Consider the following 24,093-nt stretch of genomic DNA (forward strand, 5'->3'; position numbering starts at 1 on the left):
AGCTTTCTCCCTATTCCCCAGTTTCCTCCCTCCTCTGCCCATCTCTCTCTTAATTTTTTCTTTTTCCCTCTTTTCCTTTCTCCTTCTTTGAGATGGGCTGTCACTTGATCCTACTGTCTCAGTTTCCCAAGTGATGGAACTTCAGGTTTTTTTTTTTGTTTTTGTTTTTGTATTTTTAATTTCCCTTCAATATGAAGTGAGAAATACTAAGGACTAATCTCATCAAGGATGAGTGAAGATAAGGGACATTCAGGCATGGTCATCTGACACTGGGCCTGGTAAGATAGACTGCCAAGGGCAGATGACATGTCAATTCTGGCATGGTCAGGAGGCCTGGAAAAGGGTCAGATGAAACTGCACAGATAAACTAACACCAGGACAGAATCTCAATGGGAAGTTATCTTAGATGAAGGTGAAAAGAGGAATGGAAAATGGAGTCTGTACTTTTAGCCCATTCATTGCCCGTGCCACCAACTTCCCGTCTGCTTCGTAGGATTAAACGCTGAACTTCATGAAGGATCACTTGACCATTTGCTACAATTTACTTGTTAGCTATTGTTTAAGCATCTTTACAGTCCTGTTGGGACAGGTCTATATGAAATGTGTATAAAATGAGCATGGCTGTGACTGTCTTTGGGGAGCACAGGTAGGAGGAGAGACTGGGAAAGGAGAGAGTTGCTGCCTCTTCTGGCACAGTGAGGAGCAAGTGTCCTCTTGGGGAGCTCAATGCTCTCTTGCCCCTTTTAGTAGCTGGCAGTGGAGAGAGCATACAGAGACAGGAAATTTAGCCTTGGAGACAGAATAGTGGCTTACACCAGTGTAAAGCCAATTCTTTCAGGAAGGGATCACCACTTCCCTCTGGGGAGACCTCTTACTGCCAATCCAAGTGACAAAGCAACATTAATACAATATTGATTAGAAAAAAAAAAAACAGAACTGCGAACAAGAAACACAAAAGCCCTGGTGAAGAATAAAAATACTCTCTTCTGTTCTAGGGTCCCCTTCATCATGTCTGTCCACCAAAAGCAGGAGGCTGCCATGTGCATTGCCAGGTAGGCACCTGTAATAGGCATTATTGTTTCCATTCTTGTGGGAATGACCCCCACAGCTACCAATCATCCTGCCAGAGAACTGATTGGGATCTGGTAAAACCGTCCTTGAAACATTCACCATGCACATTGTAATGGCTCAAGGTTTCAGTTCTTGGCATCTTTTTAGATCAAAGGAGGGACTAAGCTGTTGAACACTCTTCAAAAGCAGCAAGCCTAACTGTACAGGGACTCATCCTTATCCCCAGTAGAGGTAAGATGGGAATTACCCCCCCCCCCCCTCCATCAAATAGTCATGCATTAAGTATTCCTATCTGCCCTTTGGCATGAGCTCATGACTGGTTTGGACATTGTGAGAACTCTCTAGCAGATGAATAAGCCACTACAGCAGAATGCAGAAAGGAAGGTATGTCTATCTGAATGTGCAGTAGGTGCCCTCTTCCCCCAGCAGAAGATGAGTGAGTAACAGGAAATCATGGATGGCTTTGACCTTTTGTCACTGAAAGTCTATCTACTTGTTTGTTTTCAAAGAATCAAAAGTTAGCTTACCTGAGAATTGATATGTCATTTATTTTTTTTTACAAATACCAAAGACCCATGCCTAACCACAAAAATACTCAATGGTAGTCAAATTCAAATATTGATATTTTTCTTCCCATGAAGAATGTCATAGAACTTAGTTGCTTACTCATGATATAAAAAAATAATTTTCATACCATTCATCAAAAGTTGGAAGGGCTTACTTATAAGAAATTTTAATATATAATATAATATTTTCCCATAGTGAATTTGATATTTTAATATAACCTGCTATTCCAGAATGACTTCCCAAGGGCATCTTAGAAAAGTGGCTGAACAGTCTAGAATGAAGACAGTGATTTGATCTGTTCATTCATAAGCAAGCTTTCATGTGGCCAAGTCCTGAATAAAATCTATATTACTGTGGACTTATTAGATAACTCATGTAATAATTAGATTACATGAGTCATTTCATAGCTTATGAGTTCTAGAATAATTTGCTTAATGGGCATAGAATTTCTCTTGCTTTCCACTATGTTATTTAAACATCTTTCTTCACTTTGATTTGCTCAGACTTCTCTGTCATAAACTGTAGCTTAGCCAGATATGTTCTGTTAAGAACATTAGCTTCTATCATAGGCTGTCATGGAAAAGGAGCTTTCTAGGGAAGCATTCAGGGAGCAGTAGCATGGCTATAAGATGACTTCAGGGGCCAATATGATTTTATTAGAGGGATTTTAATAATATCTCCTTAGAGAAGAAAATACCCAAGAGACCATAAAATCTGAAGTCTGATTTTGTGTTTGTAGAAAATTGACCCAGAAACAATAGCTTAATCAAAATCAGTTGTAGGCCAGATAATAATACATCTTAATAAGCTCAATCAATGGTCTCCATCTATCCATCAATCCATCCATCCATCCATCCTCTATCTCTCTGCCAATCTCTCTCTTTCCCTCCCTCTTGCCCTCTTTCAGTTTAGAGTAGTTTTCTGAACTATTTTGACCTTTGGAAGTATTAGCATATGGAAGGAAGAACCACATAATTTTAGTCAAACTATGTAACTCTGAACTTTGAAATAAACATAGAATTTAAAATAATGTAAACCTAGTTTACTAGAGAATTTGATTTAATTGTTCTGAATTTACTTAAATTATTTACCATTTTAACACATGTCATAATTCACTTACTACTTATTACTATCATTTTCTTGCACTTACCTTATTTCTAAAGAGATGAAATTAATGTGGTTAAACTATCTAATGAACTTCTTGTGGGGAGCCTGTACTGGCAGGAAGACTCATAAAAATCTGTGTATTTCAATAAACTGGTCATACAATAACAAACCTCGACTGGTGCACAATGCTTCTTGTGACCTAAGACAATTTGCTTAGTATATTTTTACTTTAGAAGTTGTTATTTCTCAGCTCAACTTCCTAATGATATAATAGTAATAATAATAAAATATTAACAGCCGTGTTCCAATGTATGATTTTAATTAGATAATCCATTAATTTAGTAATAACACAGTCTGTGTTTCTTCTAAAGTTCTGACTCAAAGCCAAGACATTGACAAAGGTGAAAAGAGACTGATGGAGGAGGCCATGTGGCTGGCAGGGTTCAGATTGCTGATAATGCAGAACATCTGTTTCCACGTGTACAGAGGCAGGAGGGATGAGAGTTTTGATTAATTCAGGACACAGAACATGTCATCACTCCACAATTCCCGTATGCATTATTACAATCAGTCTGACAAAAGCCCATGAGACAAGAGCCACTATTTGCCCAGACATGTGCTCAGTGAAAGTGTTGACACCTGCCTTGTGAGGTCAGTGCTATCTGGTCCTATTTTAAGAACACTACCAACCTTGTGAATGTCTGGGGCGCCTGGCTGCCTCACACCAAGCCACTTTCCAAGTTCATTCTTTGATATCTTTCTATGACCTCATCTCTTGGTACCTGCTTCTCTTTTCATTTGAAAACCCAACCCCCAGTCCTTTAGACCCAACATTCAATCGTCTTTATGTGCAGTGAGTCTTGCTAAGTGCGTTGTTTTGGCTCACAGGATTCCTGTTGTTCCGTAGGACCCTCATGAGCAAGTTAGCTCTGTGAAGCCCTTCAGGTCAAGGTATGAATTTCACTCAGCAAGGACTCAAGGCTTATCGAGTCAGCCAGTAGTGATTGCTTTGATAGGATTCTTTGTGATGATGTGAGAAAATGCCAGCTCAAATGACCTCATGTAGAATCAATTCTTGAGGAATAAGGTTATGAAGCCCAATGACCTAGATATGTACTCTTGCCTCTGTTTACCACTGAACTGAGCATCTTCACAGTCTGTGGCAGGTGTAACATGTGAAGCTCTAGGTGTGGGCGAGACCTTATGAATGTCCCTGATTGACTGACTATATAGTGGCTGGGCAGGTAATCAACTGTTGTGCAGCTTAGTCTTGAAGGCTAGAAGATGCAGGATAAATTACAGAGCTGAGACTCAGGAGAGATCAAAATTGGCTGATGTGATAAGCTCAAACTTGTAGGCTGACTTTTGGGAGCTGTGTTAACACATGGAAACCAAATGTAAAGAATCAGGGCACCAGAAGCATGAGGAAGATCATACAGCCAGCTCTGTAATGGAAGTCCACAGCTAGAAGGGAGGAGAAAGAGAGCATGAGGGTCTCACTGGCCTCTGACTTCCCAGGAAGGATGAGGAAATGACCATAGCTAGTACTCTGCAGAAGCATCCCTTCTGCTAAAGGAGTGGCAAAGGATGAAATGGACCATCTTCATCTTCTAGATAACATTGTCCTGAGGATGATGGTGATATCGAAGAAAGCAGAGCAATAGGAGGAGCCTGGCTCATAAATTAACTCATTAGTCAGGGAGTCAATGGCTAAACTTATCTCTCATTGAGACACCTACTCTATGCAATGACACGTCTTCTTGCTTATTCTAGTTGTAGCCATATATGTTAGGTGCAGCCCAGTGTAACATAACTGAAAATAAAATTGTACTCAAGTTTTACTAAATAAGTAGCAATCCCTTAACTATAAAAGTAAAAAAAATGGGGTGGTGTGAGAAATAAAGAACAGAAAATGACACTGGAAGAAGGAGAACAGAGTTTGAAGACTTGTAAGGGCCCTTGAGGGGAATGTCCCTAGGAGCAGTCACTCAATAGAATAAACTCAGACCACATGATGGGAATTTGAAAACTGAGCACTAGACTAAAGTTACGGGAGATGACACTTCACCAAAGACTCTACAATATAGTTACTGAGTTCCTAGTGACGTCTGGTCATTTTAAAGAATGGTTTTACAGTACTAGGGATGTAGCTCTATTGTAAAATGCTCACCTGGACTGTGGGAAGTCCTGGATTTTAATATCAGTACTCAAAGCCCAAACCAATCCTGTTTATATATGGCATCCCTCAGTAATTTTCCTCATTAAACACTTATTTACTGTAAAGAGTTGCATACTTTAACACAAAAGAAAGGTGGCCTTATCAGCATATTTGTTTTGACTTGCATTTAGATTTATTTAGGTATAATTCCATACCATCATATTAAATACAGTTTTATGATTTAATAAGTTAATCATTTTGCTTCTTTGACTTTTAAATACACATAATAAATTTTAATCCTTTCACCCCTGTCACCAGCTCTCACCCTTCCTCCCAACAAGTGTCCTTTCTATTTTCATGTCTTTTGGACGTGGCCCACTGAGGGGTTGTCTGCATCAGTGTGGCATAACTTGCCAGTGTGATGAAGGCCTAAAGCAGCCCTGATCTGGGTATAGGCATGAGGACTTAGAGGGCAGTTAGGCATCATGTTCATCCAGCAAAAGAACAGTGGTTTACTCGTGGGGTGTGTGACTGCCCCTGCCAGAGCCTCTTGGCTAGGTTTACAGTGCCAGGCAAGAGTTCCCTCTGCAGAGCAGGCCTCAAGTCCCGTCAGACACGAGGTGCTGTGCTCCTTATTCTGTTTTTTGCTCATTTACTTCCAACTTCTGCCATCAGTTTTATCAGCTTATATAATGAGAGAATGATTTTTTTCCCTCTTCTATCTATCAGGCTTCAGGAAAAAAACGAATCTGTAAAGTTATATAATGTCCAAATATCCTGGTTTGCATCCTGGGGCGGTAATAAGCCACTAACTAAAATCAGCTTGGGGGAGGGATGGACACAATTTCTCACCTGAGGGCGGGCCTCTCTTCCCAGGAAAGTGGAGTCTGTGTCAACTAGACAACTAAGCAACCACCCAAAGGGCAGACTCAGCGTTTCTGACATAATTGCTACTATGAATGTTGCCACTTGGAGTTTGCTGGGGGATTTTTTTTGGGGGGAGGGGTTGATTTTTAGTTCTGTTTACCAGACAATGATCTCTGCTGATTGTAGGGATTCCGCTGCTAGAGCGTTGCTACTGGTGGTGGCAAGTTCAAAGGCCACTGCTGCTGTCACCACTGCCCAGACCAGGGCCACCGTGGCCATCACCACCTCCGCCGAGGCTGCTAAAGGTCACACACTCACACCCACACCCATACACACACACTCCTCTCTCTCTCTCTCTCTCTCTCTCTCTCTCTCTCACACACACACACACACACACACACACACACACACACACACACACACACACACCCCACTCATTTAAGAATTTCTCTGTGCCTAACACAGCCACTCCCCACCGCCAATCCTATGACAAAATACCTTCTCCCGGCTTCGGGGAGCCCACTTCCTCCTGCCCTCAGTCATTTGGCCCAGAGTGCTTAAGACTATCATCATTCCTAAGAGCTATGCAACCCACAAGCAGCAGGCCACTAAAATTTAAAGTGGCTAGCTTGAGGCCAGTTGGCCAGTCCTCTTTCCACTCTGGGGCTGTGAAGGCGGCTCAGTGGGAGCTGTCCATGGTGACTATGCCGCCTCAGCTGACTCTTTACTGTTGCCTCCATGGGAGCTGCCTATGGTGACTATTCCTGCTTTAGCTGACTGCTTAATGAAAACCAGACACCTTTCCTGCCTCAGAAACCCTGCTGCCACCACCACTGGAACTGTACAGGATAACAACCTTTCCTGCTTCAGCCTACTGCCTTCACAATGGACTCTCTGACACATTGTAAACTATAGCAGCCTAGCTACCCCCCCGACCCCCACCAGACCTCTGTAACTGCCATCTCCAGCCCCTCAGTAGGACTCATCCCAGATTGTGCTAATTTAGGATAAGAAAGCCTGACAAAACCTCACCAATCCCTGAGTGTCCCTGAGCTCAGGCTTGAAATCCCACCAATCCACACTCTGGAAATCCCTGCCCCAGAAAGCTCTTTCCCCTAAGAAACCCTATATAAAGTCTATGTCTGCCCAGTTCTCTGCTGTCTCCTCCCACGAACAGAGGCAGCCACTCCTGGATTCTACCCTCCTCCCCTGGGTTCATCCCTTTAATAAATCTCTTTTAAGAGGTTTACTGCCTACTGTGACTTTTTCATTGGAAAAAGGAGGAGTTGGAGGAGAAGGAGAGGGAGAAGGAGGAGGAGGGGAGGAAGAGGAGAACTGGGAGGAGGGAGGATCAGGTTCCAAGGTTTCTCAGTTCCTCTGGGCCTAGGGGCAACTCTTTCCTGGGAGCTGCATTGTCTCTGTTGAGGAGGCCTCTCTCCTGGGCTCCCAAGCCTCAGGATACTCTTGGGACACTGGTCCACCTCAGGCCTGGGATACCTTCCGAGCTCTCAGAGTTGTGGAACCCTTCCACCTGAGTACTAGAATGCAGGCCACACAGTGCACACAATGCCTGCAAATAGCAACAACACTGATGTCTACTTATCCTCATACAATAGACCCTGTGCTTTTCCCCCAGATGGTCCACAGACACTACAAGTTCCATCCAAAATTAGAATAATGCTCATAGTGAATAAACTCCCCTTGGACATCTTGACTGTCCTCAGTGTGACAGTCTGGTGACCATTCTAAGAATCCTTTTCACATTCTATCTTAAGACGACACCCAGCTGATATGTATCCTGCGTATTAGCTTTTTTCTCTTCACACTTTCATTATGTGTTAGTTTTGTCTTCACCCACTGCTACTGTAGCAATTTAAAGGCACATCTTTAGCTATTACCTGACACATAAAACAGAAAACATCCCAACAACATGTACCATTTACAAGGGTTCTATATTTCTTCTTTTAAAAATATTTTTGCTTCTTCATTTGTGTGTGTGTGTATGTGTGTGTGCCATGTGTATGCTATGTGTGTGCCATGTGTGTTCAAGTACCCTCAAAGGTCAGAAGAGTGCATTGGAATCTCAGTACCATGAACCTGGAGTGATGGACAATTGTGACCTGCTGGTCCTCTGGAACACCAGCAAGTGTTCTTAATCACTAAGTCATTTCTTTAGTTCCCTCCCTTCTTTTTTGATCCTGAGAAGTAATAACTAACAAAATGCTAGATAATTTTTAAACCCCTTTATAACAAAGTAAATAAAAATAAATGACACATGACTTAACTTTAAATATATTTGGTAAAAACAATACTTAATCATTAAGGTCAAGTACATCTACTGTACTCAGTAGAGCTAAGCAATGCAAAAAGTCAATCTTTCACAATACAACTAGGATCACTAACTTGAGAAAAGAAATGTCAGTCAAGTTACTGAATTTTAAGCATTCATAACAATGGCTGGATTTTATGACATCTAAAATGGTAATTTTTAAAAAGTGTGTGTGTGTGTGTGTGTGTGTGTGTGTGTGTGTGTGTATGTGTACATTCATGCAGATGCTTGTGAAGGCTGAAGAGGGTGTCAGATAGTCAGGAGCTAGAATTGCAGGCTGTTGTGAGATATCCAATGTGGGTTCTGGCAATCAAGCTTAGGTCTTCTGAAAGTACAGTAATAACTCTTGGCTACTGAGCCACTGCTCAAGCCCCATAGAATAATTTTGTCTCTTGAAATCATCCTAAGTTATTTTGTTTCCACGATACAGATTACTGGTCATTATCCCCATTGAGGTCTCTAAAACAGCAAGTTCTTCCATATTCCCTACACTGCTGCACTTGAGGCAGGGTAAAGACACAGGCATACTGTGCTACAGGACATGAAGTCTGTCTTCTCAACCGTAATATGACCTACAAAATGGTTAATGCAATATGCTACTTCCAAAAATTGTGTCCTGAAAGGAAAGATGATGCCACTCAGGCAAATCTTCTGGCATGCCTTTTGTACAATTTGCCCCAGGCATGCTCAGTAAAACAGTAAGTACAAACTAAATATATGACATGTCTAATATGATAATTTTTCACATTCAGGTAATTTATGAGCCCAACACCTCCACCAAGAGAACAAAGTCAATTCAGTGCATTCTGAATTTCCTTGTGTTTCTTGTTGTTGCTCTTTTCTTGTCCCCTAATCTCAGGCAACCTTTCATATTTGCCTGAGCCTCTTGCTTCTGGGAGAAATTCCCTACAAATCTTTTTGCTCTGTAATATCTCCCATGACAAAATGAGTTACCTCTCAAGTGAAAGAAGACCCACCATGTCTCTCTCCCTTCTCCTCCACCTCCCACCTCCCAGGAGGCTGAGGATAAGTGCTCACCTCGCTAGCCTAGCCTATTGCTTTTCTGTGAGTGCTTGTGAGCATTCTCCTATTGCAACAGCCTGAATCAAACTATCTTTTTGCTGCCTTCTGCATTTTGGATTGACAACATGGTCCCGAGACTTCACCTATATCCCTGTGTATTCCACACAAGTAATGATACCTTCAAAGAGACCTGAGGGTGCCTTTCCACCTCTGTGGGCTCGCTCCAGTGCCAGCACCTTAGATTTCACACCTCAGTTATGCTCTCTGTAAATGAACTGATGGTTTCTAGAAATTGCATATCTGTTGAAAGGCAACAGAGAATCAAGTCTGTTAGTCCTTTCTGAATGTCTACACTGGACTAAAATCAATTATAGCTCCTCATCTCTGGGAAGAGAAGGGCTTGCTGATGTGGGCCAGTGGGTTTGTGATCCTGTGTTTATGTCTGACCCACAATGGATATTTTTGCTTGTGTTTACTGTTATACATCCTGCTTTTTAGAATATTTTTTCATACAAATTGCTGAAAGTACATTTGTAAACAGGGGCCCCAGCCTATTTTATGATTGCATTGTATTTCTCTGTACAGTTTTAAATAATTATTTTAACAACACTGCAGCATTAGGCTATTTCTAGTCTTTATACTATTATAAATAATAGAGAGTGATTTTGTATGTGGGCCATTTTCTTCTTTTTTAAATTTTAGGTTAGCAGACAGTGCTATTTTCATGCATATATGTCATTATACCTTATTCTAATTTGTTCCTCTTCTTCTCTGTCCTCCTCCCACCACTGGAATGGTGGCCTGCATTTCTCCAGGTAGTGCTGCTTTCTTGTAATTTGTGTTCTGTTATTCCATTTCCCACCTCAGTTAAGATCTTACCCTACCCTCACAATCCCCCCTTCTAGCTTTTTTTTTTTTTACTTAAGAAACACACATATAAAAGTTGCACACACATACAAGTGAAATTTTATATTTAGTTTCGTGTATGATAGAAAATGTGGTCCTTGCCTTTCACCCAACACAATGAATTCCAATGCCATGCATTTTCTGCAAATGTCAGGATTTCGCTTTTCTATGGTTGTATAAAATTCTGTGTATATATGCATCACAAGTTATTTATTATTTATTGTTTGTCTCTTTACTCAATTATCCTTATTATTATTTTTTATCTAAAGTGGTTCTCTTTCTTGTAAACAGTCCAGCTGTAAATGTGGACATACAGAGATTCGTGGTGTGCTGACTTACAGTTGTTCAGGCACACCCACAAGGGGTATTGGACAACATGGTAAATCTACTTTCATTTTTTTGAGGCTTACACACTGACTTCCATAGTGAATGCACTATGAGGCCCCTCTTTCCACTCTTCTTTTTCAGAATTTGCTGTCACTTGTTTTCCTGATGACTGTCATTCTGAGTTCAGTGAAATATAAACTCAAAGTAGTTCACTTCTATTTCTCTGATGACAAAGAATGTTGAACACTCTTTAAAAGTATTTATTGATCATTTGTATTTCTTCTATAGAAGACTATTAAATTTGTGGACATATTTGTTGATTGGATGATTAATTTTTAGCTTTAATTTCAGTTATTTGTATGCCCTGGATTTGGATGCCTTGTCAGGTGTGTAGTTCGCAGAACTGTATTCATCCTTTAGGGTCTTTGTTCACTCTGCTGATTGCTCCCTTAGTTGTGAAGTATATTAATCAGCATTTTCTATAAGAACAGAACTGGGTCTACATCAGGTCCGCTGTATATATATTATAGGTAATAGCTTATTATTTTATAGGATTCTTGACTGTGAGAACAAGTGGGCCTCTGTCTATTTTCCCTACTCTTGGGCCTCTTTTCCTTTTGCTGGGTTGCAGTATTCAACTTTGATGTAATAGGTTTTGCTTCACCTATTTTATTTCGTTGTGTTCAGTTGTTACCTCCTAGAAGCCTGTTTTTCTCTAATGAGAAAAACAAAGGAAGTGGATGTGAAGGGAAATCTGAAGTGTGGGGAAGAACTGGGAAGAGCAGAAGGAAACTATACTATGATCAGGGTATATCATATGAGAAAAAAATCTATTTTCAATTTAAAAAATCAAAATTGTTTTTCGTACAATACATTCCAATCACGGATTTCCCTTCATTCATTGCCTCTCAGATGTTTCCCATCTCCCTACCCATCCAACTCAAGCCACCACCCCTTCCAGAACACAAACAGGCAAGTAAAATGGACCAGAATAAAACAAAACAAATGCACAGAAAAAAAAAAAAAAAAAAAAAAAAAAAAAAAAAAAAAAAAAACCCCAGGAAACACACACACACACACACACACACACACACACACACACACACACACACACACACACCCCATAAAAACACAAAATTAGGAACTATAATATATGAGCAAAATACCATAAAGTAATTAAAAAAAAAAAAAACAAGACAAAGCACTATGAGAAAAAAAATCTCCAAAAATACTATTGAGTTCATTCTGTGTATGCTATCTGAGCTGGAAATAGGACTTGCCCTTAAGTGTGGTTTATATACCCAGTGAGACTCCATTGGAGAAAACTTATATTTCCACTGCAAGCAATTGACACTTGGAGAGAATTTCCAGGTTTGGAGTGGGAGCTTCTGTCCCCTTCTCCTCTCAGCTCTGCAACTCATCTGGCCTGAACCTGTGCAGGCCATGTGCATGTGGCCATAGTCTGTGAGAGTCTATGTGGGCCTAAGTCCTGTTGTGTCTGGAAGAAGCTGTTCCATGGTGTCTTCTCTTCCCACTGCCTCTAGTTCCTTCTTATAGACACTTTTGTGGACTATGATATCCCCCATGGGCTCCTATGCTCGAGCATTTGGACCCTAGAGGTGGGGTCTAGTGGAAGAAGTGGATCCCTGGGGGTGATTCTTAAAATAATCTGGTCCTACTTCAAGCCTGATCTCTGTTTCTTGGTTGGACACAGGTAGCAAGCTGCCATACACTCCTGCCATCAAGGAACAGAGTGCATCCCCTGCCGTGATGAATATTGCCTTCCAAAGATGCAAACCAAAATAACCCTTCGCTCTCTTGTTCCTGTCAGGCACTTTGGTCATGGTGATGAGGAAGCAGGTGAATTCAGTCTGTCCTGAATCAGTGGCTCACAGGAGAATCGCTGGATCTCACAGTTCTACTTGGGTATTTGAAAAACTTTCATACTACTTCAAAAACACGGCTTCACTAATGTATATCCTCACCTACTACTCACGGAAGCTCCTCTTCCTCCTCCATAATATCCATCTTGTCTCCGTGATAATGGCCAGTCTAACAGGTGGGAGGTCATTGCTCACTGTGATTTTAATCTGCGATATCTCTGGTACACACGTGGCTCTTTGTATCTCGGGAAAGGATGTTTAATCAATGGCTCTGTGATGTATGTGCACGCACATCCCGAAGAGAAAAAACATCCTCAGCTATTTAAAAACAAGGAAATCTTGAAATTTGCAGGCAAATGGATAGAACTAGAAATGATCATCCTAAGTGAGATAATCCGGACCCAAAAAGAAATGCATGGTGTATACTCACTTACAAGTGGATATTAGCCCAACATAGATGTCCTCTGAGAGAGACTCCACCCAGTGAGGATGGGGACAGTTAATGAGACTCAAAGCTGGGCACTGAGCAGAGTGCTGAGAGTTGTAGGGTGACCTTGCTAGGCTACAGAGGAAAGAGGTCACATGTAGTACAGAGGACAGTGGATAAGCTGAAGTCAGAGGTAAGGGGAGGAGTGCTCCCCTTTTTAAGGACTAGGGGAGGGAAAGAAAGGGAATGAGGGAGGGGATGGGATCAGGCGGTGATAAGGGAGGGGGCGGGATCAGGAGGTGATTAGGGAAGGGGCTGCAATCAAGATGTAAAGAATTCAAGCTACAGAACGAGCAGGTAACTTATATTGCTAATCTCACTACATGGGAATAGCTCTGAGACTGGCTGAGATACAAATGTCTATGCATAGACAAGGCTCATGTTGGTCACAGACTCTCTATGACTGATCATTAGCGTCCATTCTTAGTATGACAGGAAGGAAGATTTGCAGATGTCTTACTTCTGCTCATACAATGAGCAGAGAATCAGCCTTAATTGCTCTGTGCATCCTGCACGCCTCATACAATTATAGTGTTAGAACTGTACAATGCTTGTGAGACATTATGTTTTCAGAACAAAAGAACTGGACACTGATGCTGGATCAGACCTGACAGGATTCATTCCTGCCAGCACGCTGCACACTGACATCTTGCATCTTCCAGGTTTTAGCCCCAGGTGCTTCAGTTGCTGTCACCCATCAGAACTGGACAGCTTCCAGGAAAGCATTGTAGAAGCATCTAATCCCAATTGGTCCAACATTTCAGACTGTCCCACATAGGACTCCTATTAAGCATGGGATTTCTCAACATTTAGAAACTGCACCACAAATGCTATGCCTTGCTTACTTAACCATTTCCCCCAATTTTGACTGGGAGAAACTTCAAAGGTATTATTTGCCCTAAATCAACCTGAAGAAACTTTAAGAGAACAACGTCCCAGTTCCTCTAAGGGGAGGTTGGGTAGGTTTCTGTTTGCTCTCTTGGGCTACAGACACTTATTTTCTTCAGGAGGTAATTATAAGTTATTATTGGTCTTAGACAGAGAGAAAACTAGGTTGGACTCAGGAATGCCTCTCTTTTTCTTTATCTCTCTTTCATAGGTAAGGACATAGGAGCTGAAAAGAAAGAAAGGGGGATATAGAAATACTGAGGGTGGGTAGAACAAAATGTAGGTTATTGAATCTACTCCTCAACTCAAGGCCTTAATTGTTACTCACAAATAAAGTTATTTTTAATTCATTGGTATAGGATTTTGTATATTTGATGCAAGTCATGGTCATGTCAAAAATTAGTCTAATCTTAACACAAGAATACATATCCTAGATCTAACAGGTAGATATGACTCTATAGCTATATAAGGTAAAATAGTTAAATGAGGTCTTCAAAAGCCTCAGAGACCTACAGAATATGGCATTTAAAGATGTTTTTATTATTCTAAAGATTCTTTGACAACAAGACAGTTAACTCCTGGAAACACCCAGCCTACCTCAAAGAAGATGATCAACATCAAAGAAGCTCCTTATGGAGATGGCTTCAAATATGGCAAACCAGCCACTGGGCAAAATGTCCTCATTTCTGCAATAGACAGAATTCTGCCTAAAAATGGACAAGCTTAGATACAGGCAGAATCAAGAGCTGGACTCTGCCAAGACAGGGTTACAAGTCCTCAAAAGTTCCTGTTTTGCAAATAAGCCTGTCAGAGATATTGGCCTAGAATGCTGAAGATGATGCTCCAACATTATAGAGAATGTTGGGTGACTGTCTCAGTCTTTTTTTTTTTTTTTTCATTTTGGAAGCTGCTAACTTGCACTTCCAGTTCACTCAGGTGTTTAAGTTTTGTCCCTTCTCAAGTCTCTGATGGGGTTGAAGACCATAAAGTTTAGCCTTATAATTAAGTTTAGTTGGTTAGGGGTTAGGATATTTTAAAATCAAGATAGATGTTTTAAGTTAATAGAGATGAGATATGTTAGATATTGATTTCATTCAGAAATTTAGACCCGACAAGATAGGAAAGATATTTACTTCAAGTTTGACAAATTCGAATAGCCAAATCATGTGGTTCTTCCTGCCATGTGTAATAATATAAATGTATATGTTAGAATAAATAAATTAATTAATGAATAAATAAAAATGAAGAAAAAATGAAACATATATAGAAAACTAACTTGTAACACACCATAATAATGTAGCTGCAGTTCATTCAGCGATTATTAAAGGGTGATTTTTGCCTGTCTCAGCTCCCATGTTGCAGCTACAAATCTTGGTACATCAGTGACTTTACGTGGAGATGGAGTCTTTAGAAAGGTAAATTGAGGTGTAGGTGGGTCATATTTTCAAGGACCTGTCTTACTAAGAAGAGATTAGGACAGACTGAAAGACACATACACACACACACACACATACACACACTCGCATACGGAGAAGACACCATCAATTCCTGCAGAGAATGCATAAGAAACCTAACCTGCAGCTGATTGGCAGTGAAGAAATGAAACTTTAGCCCAGTCTGTGGCAATTAGTCTGAATATCCTGAGGCACAGAGTGGGTTAAACAGTCAGCATATGAAAGGGAGCATCCCAGATAGGGCTCTGCTTCCAGTGCCACCCCACCAGCACAGGCTTTATCCTGAAACAAGAAGACTGCACCCACCAGGCTTCCTGAATGGTAGAGATGAATTTGCTCAAGCTCTAGCCCTGGAAAGCACCCTGCAGGGGACTTAACACATTGGAAGAGTTGCACGTGGGTTGGCCATATCTACTCTATTGGGTGGTACATGCTGCAGGTGATGGAATGCCCTGCCTCTGTCTGGTTTCTTCTGATTTCTCTAACCTAATAAAGGCCAACTTTATGGTGAGAGGCTTTCAGAAAATGCTTAAAGCAAATGATTCATGGACACTATTAAGGCAGTGCTTGTAGGTCCACTAAACATAAAAATAGATATTAACTTAATATAAGTCAATCAGGGCTCTGACAAACTAGTTCAGAGAACAAACAAGACTAATTGTCAGGTAGGATATTATGTAGCTTGACTTAAAACATGCACACACACACACACACACACACACACACACACACACACACACACAAAAGCAAAAAAGCCAAAGAACTATCAGATCAAAGGAGACAAAAATTAAAATGACTTGTGGAAGTTGTCAAAGCCAGGCCACCATTGCAGCTTATGATATACATGTAGAAACAAGGTTCCTCACACCGTGTGTTCTGAGTAAGTCAGGTGGACGAATCATATAGAAATGGTCTCAAAATTATGAAAGGATGTTCAGAAAAATGATACCCACTAAGATAGGAAATGACTCCTGAAATGGAGTGCACCAGGGGAATGTGCATAATTCAGTCAGAGGATAAGGCTGAAAAAGCCCCTGCAAAGTTGATTTACTCACTGTTCAGTGCCAGGTCCAAATGGAACTGCAGTGGAGAAATTAGCATTCGATTATTGCATAGCAGTTTTGAAAACCTGAGCCTTGGCCAATTTGTTTTCCTGAATCTATGTAATATTAGATAATGTGGCTGAGACTATAATACATTTCAGTGTCTGACTGATCCTTTAGCTAAAGAATCAAAACCGTGTTTATATAGTTGCATGTGCTCTCTATCTCCAAGACACCAGATAGAGGTGTTTATATTTTTGTTTAGTATGAATCATACTTTGACATAAGTTGTGTGTGGAAAATCCCTGTGGTCTGTAGGCTTTTGTGGGTGGACTTTAGAAAGCAGCAATCCTATCATCTCTGGCTGCCTGTAAGTGCCTGGCCTCTCCCGCAGTGCCCACGAGGGAAGGCTTAAGCCATCATGGAAGGAGAGTTTCAGCTTGTGCTTGCCATAGTCCGCCCTCTGGTGCTCCTTGCATCGCCTGGCATCTTAGATGTGTCCTCCAGACACAGACCACGAGTCCACTGAAGCTCATATGAGGAAAGAGTGACAGGAGGGGAGGAGGCCAAGCGAGGATGTAAGTTAGGAGGTAAGCTCAGGAGTGGGTCCTAGAGAAGAGTGGGAGCAAGGCCCACAGAGGAGCCCTGAGGACCCTGTAGGTAAGGAATGAGGAAGACCATCTGCCATAGTCAAGGGTGGCCTGAAGAGGGGACACAAACACCTCACACTGCTCCCCTGGAAGATACAATAGCAACCTAGGCAACAGGTGGGGTGCAACTGTGGGCCCCTACAACAAGAGGGGAACATGATCCCATTTCTTTTTTCTTTCTATCTTTTGTTTCACCATTAGTTAAGTTTTCATCTTCCTGAAAAGTCAGCCGTTTCTCTTTATCTGAAGTTAGCTTCTTTCATGCATCATACCACAGGGAAAGGGGAGCCTTAGGGACCCCAGCTGTAACCCGAGCCAAGCCTCATTGGCTCCATGCCTGCACACAAAACCCCAGAGACTCCAGTGGCTATGTACCTCTGTAAAGGGTCCTATTGAAGCTGGTTTTGTATTGTGAACAGTGGCTAAGTACCTCTGTAAAGGGTCCTATTGAAGCTGGTTTTGTATTGTGAACAGAAGTAGAGACCCAATCCCAAAGCCAGAAGGTACATACATATCTTCGGACCAATGAAAGAGAGTCATCAAGCAGAATACTTAAAGCCAAATAAAAGGCCATACTCCCTAGAATCACAGTCTTCCTCACTTTGGGAGCCTCAACCTGTGAGCCACACTTGCTAGCAAACTTCCATCTGCTTGTCCTGAACTTGTCCTATCATTGGTTTCTTTAGCACATAAGCAAAAGAATCATCCTGCTAACTGTATCAGTAAGGCTGAAAACTCCCCAGAGATGGACTCACAGAATCCTTAAAGTATCTTAAAGCCCCAGGTCCTAGGACCCCTTCCCCAGCTCCAATATTGGAGCTGTATACACCAGGGTCACTGTTTGATGATAACGTCCTTAGAAGGGGAAGTTGAGGCTAGCTGGGTGGGCTGTATTTAATAGGGCTCTTTCCTCTTATGAGCTATAAGAAGAATTAAGGCTGCTGACACTGGCAGAGTGGGATCCCATAGGCATGCTACAGGATCCAGCACTGAGCAGGCAAAGGCTGGAGTCACGGGATTTTGACATGCCTGCTGTTGAGGCAGTCATAACAAAGCTTTGGAGGTATTGAGGATTTTATACCATGGAAGTGCCTGCAGACTCAGGACTCCGGAAGAGAGGAGAGAAAGGAAAGCAGGCTTTCTTCCTCATTCTAAGGAAGGGGTAGAAACTAGAGAGTCCCAGGTCCAGGTCTTTTTTCAATTAATCAATTAATTAATTACTTATGTCTATTACATATACAATGTTCTGCCTGCACACCAGACAAGGGCAGCAGATCTCATTATAGATTGTTAGTGAGCAACCATGTGATTGCTGGGAATTGAACTCAGGACCTCTGGAAAAGCAGACAGTGCTCTTAATCACTGAGCCATCTCTCCAGCCCCCATACTTTTTGTTTGTTTGTTTGTTTTTTCGAGATAGGGTGTCTCTGTGTAGCCTTGACTGCCCTGGATTCGATTTGTAGACCAGGTTGGTCTTGAACTCACAGAGATCCACCTGCCTCTGCCTCCCAAGTGCTGGGATTAAAGGTGTGCGCCACCACGCCCGGCCAGATCTTTCCTAACTGGTGGAGTTCTGTAGGCTATGAGAGAAGGCTTTGTTGGTATATACTGAGTCATGTGCCACCTATGGCCTGCAGACAGACATCATTGCAGTTTATCTAGAGAGCTGGGTGTCTACTCTGCCCAACCCTCTGAGGACATGGCTGTGAGCTTCCTTTCTCATCCATGTTGCTGATTTTCTTCTCCTTTAAAAAAATATTTGTTATGTTTGTGCATTTGTGAGCCTGTGGGAGTATGCACACATCACATGCAGACAAGAGGCCATGAAGGCTAGAGGAGAGTGTGGGGCCCTCTGGAACTGGAGTTACAGGCAGTTGTGAGCTGCCTTCTGGGTGCTAGGAAGCAAGCCTGAATCCTCCGCAAGAGCAGCAGGTGCTTTTAAATGCTGGCCGTCTGTTGCTGGAGCCATATATTGCTGGTTTTCTTACCCATTGTGTTGACGTTCCTCTTAAAATCTTGAACTGAATTTATCTACTAGTTTATAGTGTCTTTTGGGTCAAGAAAACATCTGAAGTTTTGTAGGGACAAAATTAATGCTGTATCCTATATGTAATTTATATTCTACAATTAATGATGCTCTGTATTGTCCTCTAGGTGCCCTTCTCCCTGCGTTCTGGGAATGGCACCTGCCAGCACTCTCCAGAAACTGCCCTGGAACAATTAGATATGGTTAACGCCCAGTGATCCTCTGAGATAAAACAACTTCCCTGGAGATTCAGTCTCCTGGACCCAACCTGCCTGAAGATCTACATTCTTGAGACACACAACCTTCCCTGGAGATTCGGCCTCCACCCAACCTGCCTGAAGGACTACGTTCCTGAGACTTATGATTCCTGCTTATGGTTTTGTCCTTGCTTCCCTTTGACCCCTCACCCCTAATTACAGTTTTTCCTTATAAACCCATTATCATTGACACTCCAGTATCATTCTCCTATCCTGCTGCGTCAGTAAGGATGGTGATCCAAAGCTCTGAGCCTGTAATACCCTGTGTACGTTGCATCGGTATTGAGTCCTGGTGGTCTTTTTTTGGGGTCTCATGACCTGGGTAATCTTGGCATAACAGTTTAATCTGCCATTTTACTTATTCCAGTGACTTTGAGTTTAGTAGTTTAATACCAACTGAGCATCGGTCACTCTGCTGGGATGTAGTAGAAAAAAAAAAAAAAGAAAAAAAGACTGCTTTTGCAGAAAGGAAAAGGATCCTTCTAGCTCTCCCCATTTTTATTTGAGTACTGTGAAGTACAGGCTAGCCCAAAACTCACGATCCTCTTTCCTATGTCTCTGGAGGACTGCTTGGAATACAGTTGTGAACCACTACCACACTTGGTTTGTTTGTTTTTCCCATTTTCAGTAGGTTTTCTAAGTTTCAAATACAGTTTTTCATGTAGCTACATCTAAAAACAATTCTAAGTGTTATACAGTGATCATTTAAGTCAGAATTTGTCTATCAAAATGGATAATTTTAAGAAAAGGGGGAAAGAAAGGTAGAAGAGGGAAGGAAGGAGAGAGAGAGAGAGAGAGAGAGAGAGAGAGAGAGAGAGAGAGAGAGAGAGAGAGAGAGAAAGGAAGGAAGGAAGGGAGAGAGCGGGGAGCAGAGGGAGAGAGAGAGAAAACTAGGAAATAAATGACACTCAGGCCACGTGTTCACTGCATTTGTGGATGTCTCAATGTGATTACTGCTTTGTGCTTTGTTTTTGTCTCTGAAAAGAAATAATTATCAGTGCTCTCAATATTTTCTGCCTTGAAATCCCCCCAAAGCATATGTTTTCCAATCTGTGACAAGTTGACAAGTGTAAAACGCAAGATATTTTCTTTCCCTTCTTCCTTCCTCCTTTCCTTTCTTTTTCTTTCATTTGTGGTTTATGATGTATGATATTAAATCACATACACAAATATCTATCTAGATCTAGATACAGATACAGATATAGATAACACTGTATTACGGTCACAGTGGTGAAAAGTAAATGACCTAAAGGACAGCCTGGGCTCAGCTCAGGCAGAATGTTGACTAAACAGAAAAACTGTTATCTGGTAAACAGAAACTTAAACTCAGCATTCCTTAGAAATCTTGTCACCAGCCAAGGACAATGCATGCAGGAAACCTAGACCAATATGGCCAATGGATAGCTCATTCTCCACAGGTGTAGGGCAAGCAGGAACTGCCTCTGACATGAACTCTGGTGCCCCCTCCCCTTTTGATCACTTCCCCTTGGTGTGGAGGTCCTGCAGGCACACAGAGGAAGGGGGAGTAAGTAAGCTATTGGGATGAGACCTGATAGGTTGTGGTCATATGGTAGAGGAGGAGGGTCCCCCTGTCAGAGGCCTAGGGGAGGGGAATAGGGCAGAGGAAGGGAGGGAATGTGGAAATGGGAAGATACGAGTGAGGAGATAGCATTCCAGATATAATATAAATAAATTATAATACTTTTTTTAAAAAAGGAAAGAATGAAACCCTGTGAAGCTGGTTCCTGCCTGTCAGGAAAGCTTACTCACCTGCAATAGTCAGCCACCTCTAGCAAAAGGCATCTAGTTCCTGCTTAACTCAAACAACCTACAACGCCCCCCCCCCCCCCCCCCCGTTCAAAGTCCCCATGCTATCCAGCTATCCAGAGGCTGCTATAGCCTGCACTCCATCTCCTGCTGCTCTAACTCCCAGGGTGTTCTGGCTTCTGCATCCCTCCTCTTGTCCCCATAAACCTCCTAAGGTAAGGCTCTTCATGCTGCCTGTTGCCACCCCCTCCCCAGCAGTCTGAATCCCCAAATAAACTCTCTATTCACGGAGTGGTCTAGTCAGTAGTTATACCCTGCAGATAAAATCATTTCTGGCAGGAGCCTAACAAGATCCTGTTGGTCAAAGTGAGGATGGTCAGAAGTGTATACTAGGCTTCTTTATTTGTGGAAGTGCAGCCAGCGTCTATGGTAAAAAAAAAACCACTCGTTTTAGTAGGTTTTCTTAAAATACCCAGAATCGCTTGGTTAGCTTTTCAAGCAAAGGAGGCCAAATCTGGAATGTACTTTTGCTCAGTTCTATAGTCTTGGGCAAGCTACTAACTTCCCTGAAAAGCAGCCGTCTCATCATTTTCATTGGATATGGTGAGATGGCCCCATAAGCTTGAGGATTCTCTGAGTGTACAAAGCATCACCGACTGTGAGTGACAGTGTGGACAGTTCAATCTGCTTATTGTACGTCACCTGCTGGATAGCTAAAGGAAACAGAAGACACTACTTGCAGACCACAATGAAGTGGGTGTAATGTGTGCAAAGACACAGAGAAAACATTAGTAGTGGAATCCTTATGTGCTAGAATAAGTTAATTTTTAAATCCACCCATCCCTTTCTTTTCATACAGAACTTAGGATCCACTAGAGGCATGAGAGAGTTCTACTGACCTCATTTTTTTTTTTTTTTAAATGGAATGGTGATGGACAGGAAATGACTACAAAAAAAAGTCCTTATTGTTTTCACATCCTATTACACCTGAATCCATTACCATCTGCTTGTTAAGCCTCCTCAGAGAAGGTTCTGGGGATGGAAGGTGAAGCTTCCTGAATGCGGAAGGTAGCAACTCTGCTGTTGAACCACACCCTGCTTTGGAATTCAGCCTTTCTTTGTCCAGCAAAGGCTGCTCCTGGGAACTTAATCCACAAGTCCTGGAACTTTGCACAGTGCATCCTCACTCCATTGCCCTGGGTTTTTTTTTTTTTTTTTTTCCCTCCAGTCATCTGGCTTCTTCTTGCACTTGCCTTACTGCTGGTGGACGTCTTCCCTCCACAACCTGTACGTGTAGATCGACTGCCTGCCAGTCTTTTACCAAACTGTCTCAATAAGTTTGGAACTCACACTTTTCCAGGAACTCGAAGTTGGCTAGCAAACTCTCATATCGTTTCCAGAGGAGCTTGTACGTAGACATGTCATAATATATATCATTTGTCACCCTGTTCCCATGAAATTTAAGACCCCAGGAAGCAGACTGTCCTGAGGATGATCTGATCAGAAATCTATGATGTGAAAGGAAGGGTCTTGCTTGTCATTCCTTCCAAAGTTCCAGGAGATTTTTACAACAAATTGGTATCATGAACTGCAAATACTACTTTCTGATAGAAAGGTGGGGTATAAAATGTTCTCAGTAAAGGGGAAACTACAATTTGGCTGAGCAGCTCTGTGTCACTTTCTGGAACACATCACATGAGCATCTCATGAGCATCACATGAGCATCACATGAGCATCTCATGCAGGCTTAGTGACTTAGTATGTGGTGCTCTGTGGAAGCCAGCCCAAATAAAGGCCCGCTGCTTCTGGGACACAGCATTCCCTTCAGTTAATTGGATTTCGTTGTGTAAATTTTACATTACCTGTAAGGGACAACCAGATCTAAGAGATGTGTAAGTCTGGCCAGAAACTTGAAAATAGAGGATACTGGTGACTTAGATAAGAATACAAAAGCATAATAGGTAGTCTAGAATTATCTGCATTTTTTCACCTGGCATAAATAAAAACAATAGTGATGACCCCCAGCATTTGGTATCAGGAAAGGATTCCTCAAATGCTGCTCATTAGACTCAGATGACATCCTTCTAGTTCTAGCAAAGGCAAAGGCACACCCCATTTCGGAGATATATGTTACACCAAAGTGCTGACCAATCATCAAGTGGCCAAAACCCTCTCAATTTGTGGGTAAAAATGTTAAGCTAGAACTGCTCAGTGTTGGAGGCTTTCTACAACATCAGGAACTGTGGGACGTAGGGATGGTGACATCTGCCCTATAAAGTAGCTCAATAAATATCACACCAAAATTCATTATCAATTTTTATTTCCTACCATACACCAAATGTACAGCACTGAACACAATTTTGTTGCATTGATGTAAGAAATATTAATTGTTTGGAGAATCAGTATACAAACAAACTACTTCAAATAAAAATGCATACATCATTGCCTTTTTTTTGTTTACAAAAGACCCAATTTACAGTATCAATCATTAACACCATTGAAAACAATTCAGTGCATGTTACAAAACACAAGTGCCAAGGAGGCAAATAAATACAGACACACGTCATAAAACTATGTGAACACAAATAAATTAACTGAAGCCAGGTAAATTATAGTAATAAATACATAGGGTTGTAAGAGATCTCTTTAAATAAAATATATAACAAACTTGTTAAAATATTTAGCAAAGTAAACTTCTGTCTTTGTAACAAGGGAGCCTGTTTGTGTGCTTCTTTGAAGGACTGTGTAGCAAAATGTTCAAAGACTTTAACAGGAAACTCTGTGTCCCGTTGATAGTAGACACCACTTGAAGTAGCTGCTTTTTTTTTTTTTTTTAATAAATTGAGCTTTAAATAAACACCTTTCCTACCTAAGAACAGACATCTCATTTTCACTAAGCTAAGAGTCAAGAGTTCAAATGAACCCCAAGCCAAGGATAAGCGCCACTTGATGCATAACAATAACCACAGTTCCATGAGCGTGGGGGTGACGGTACCACTCTTCATGTATCTGAGCGGTTAACAGTAGTAACAGTGAATTCAAGCCTGTGAATGCCACCACACTAAATCTAAATATCTATGGGGCTAATCAAAAAATAAACACTTTTATTATAGCACAGAAAATTAAGCCCACACTGAAGTTCATGTGTACTTTTACATAGAGGCACATCTGCACATGAAATGTGTGTGCACACCAAAAAGGCAGTTTAGCTGGTTGTCTATACCTTTTCCTTAAAAAAAATAAATATAAAAAAACCTTTGAAACAATGTTTAACTACTTTACA

Source organism: Acomys russatus, chromosome 2, assembly GCF_903995435.1.
Source record: "Acomys russatus chromosome 2, mAcoRus1.1, whole genome shotgun sequence".
In the NCBI taxonomy this organism is placed as follows: Eukaryota; Metazoa; Chordata; class Mammalia; order Rodentia; family Muridae; genus Acomys; species Acomys russatus.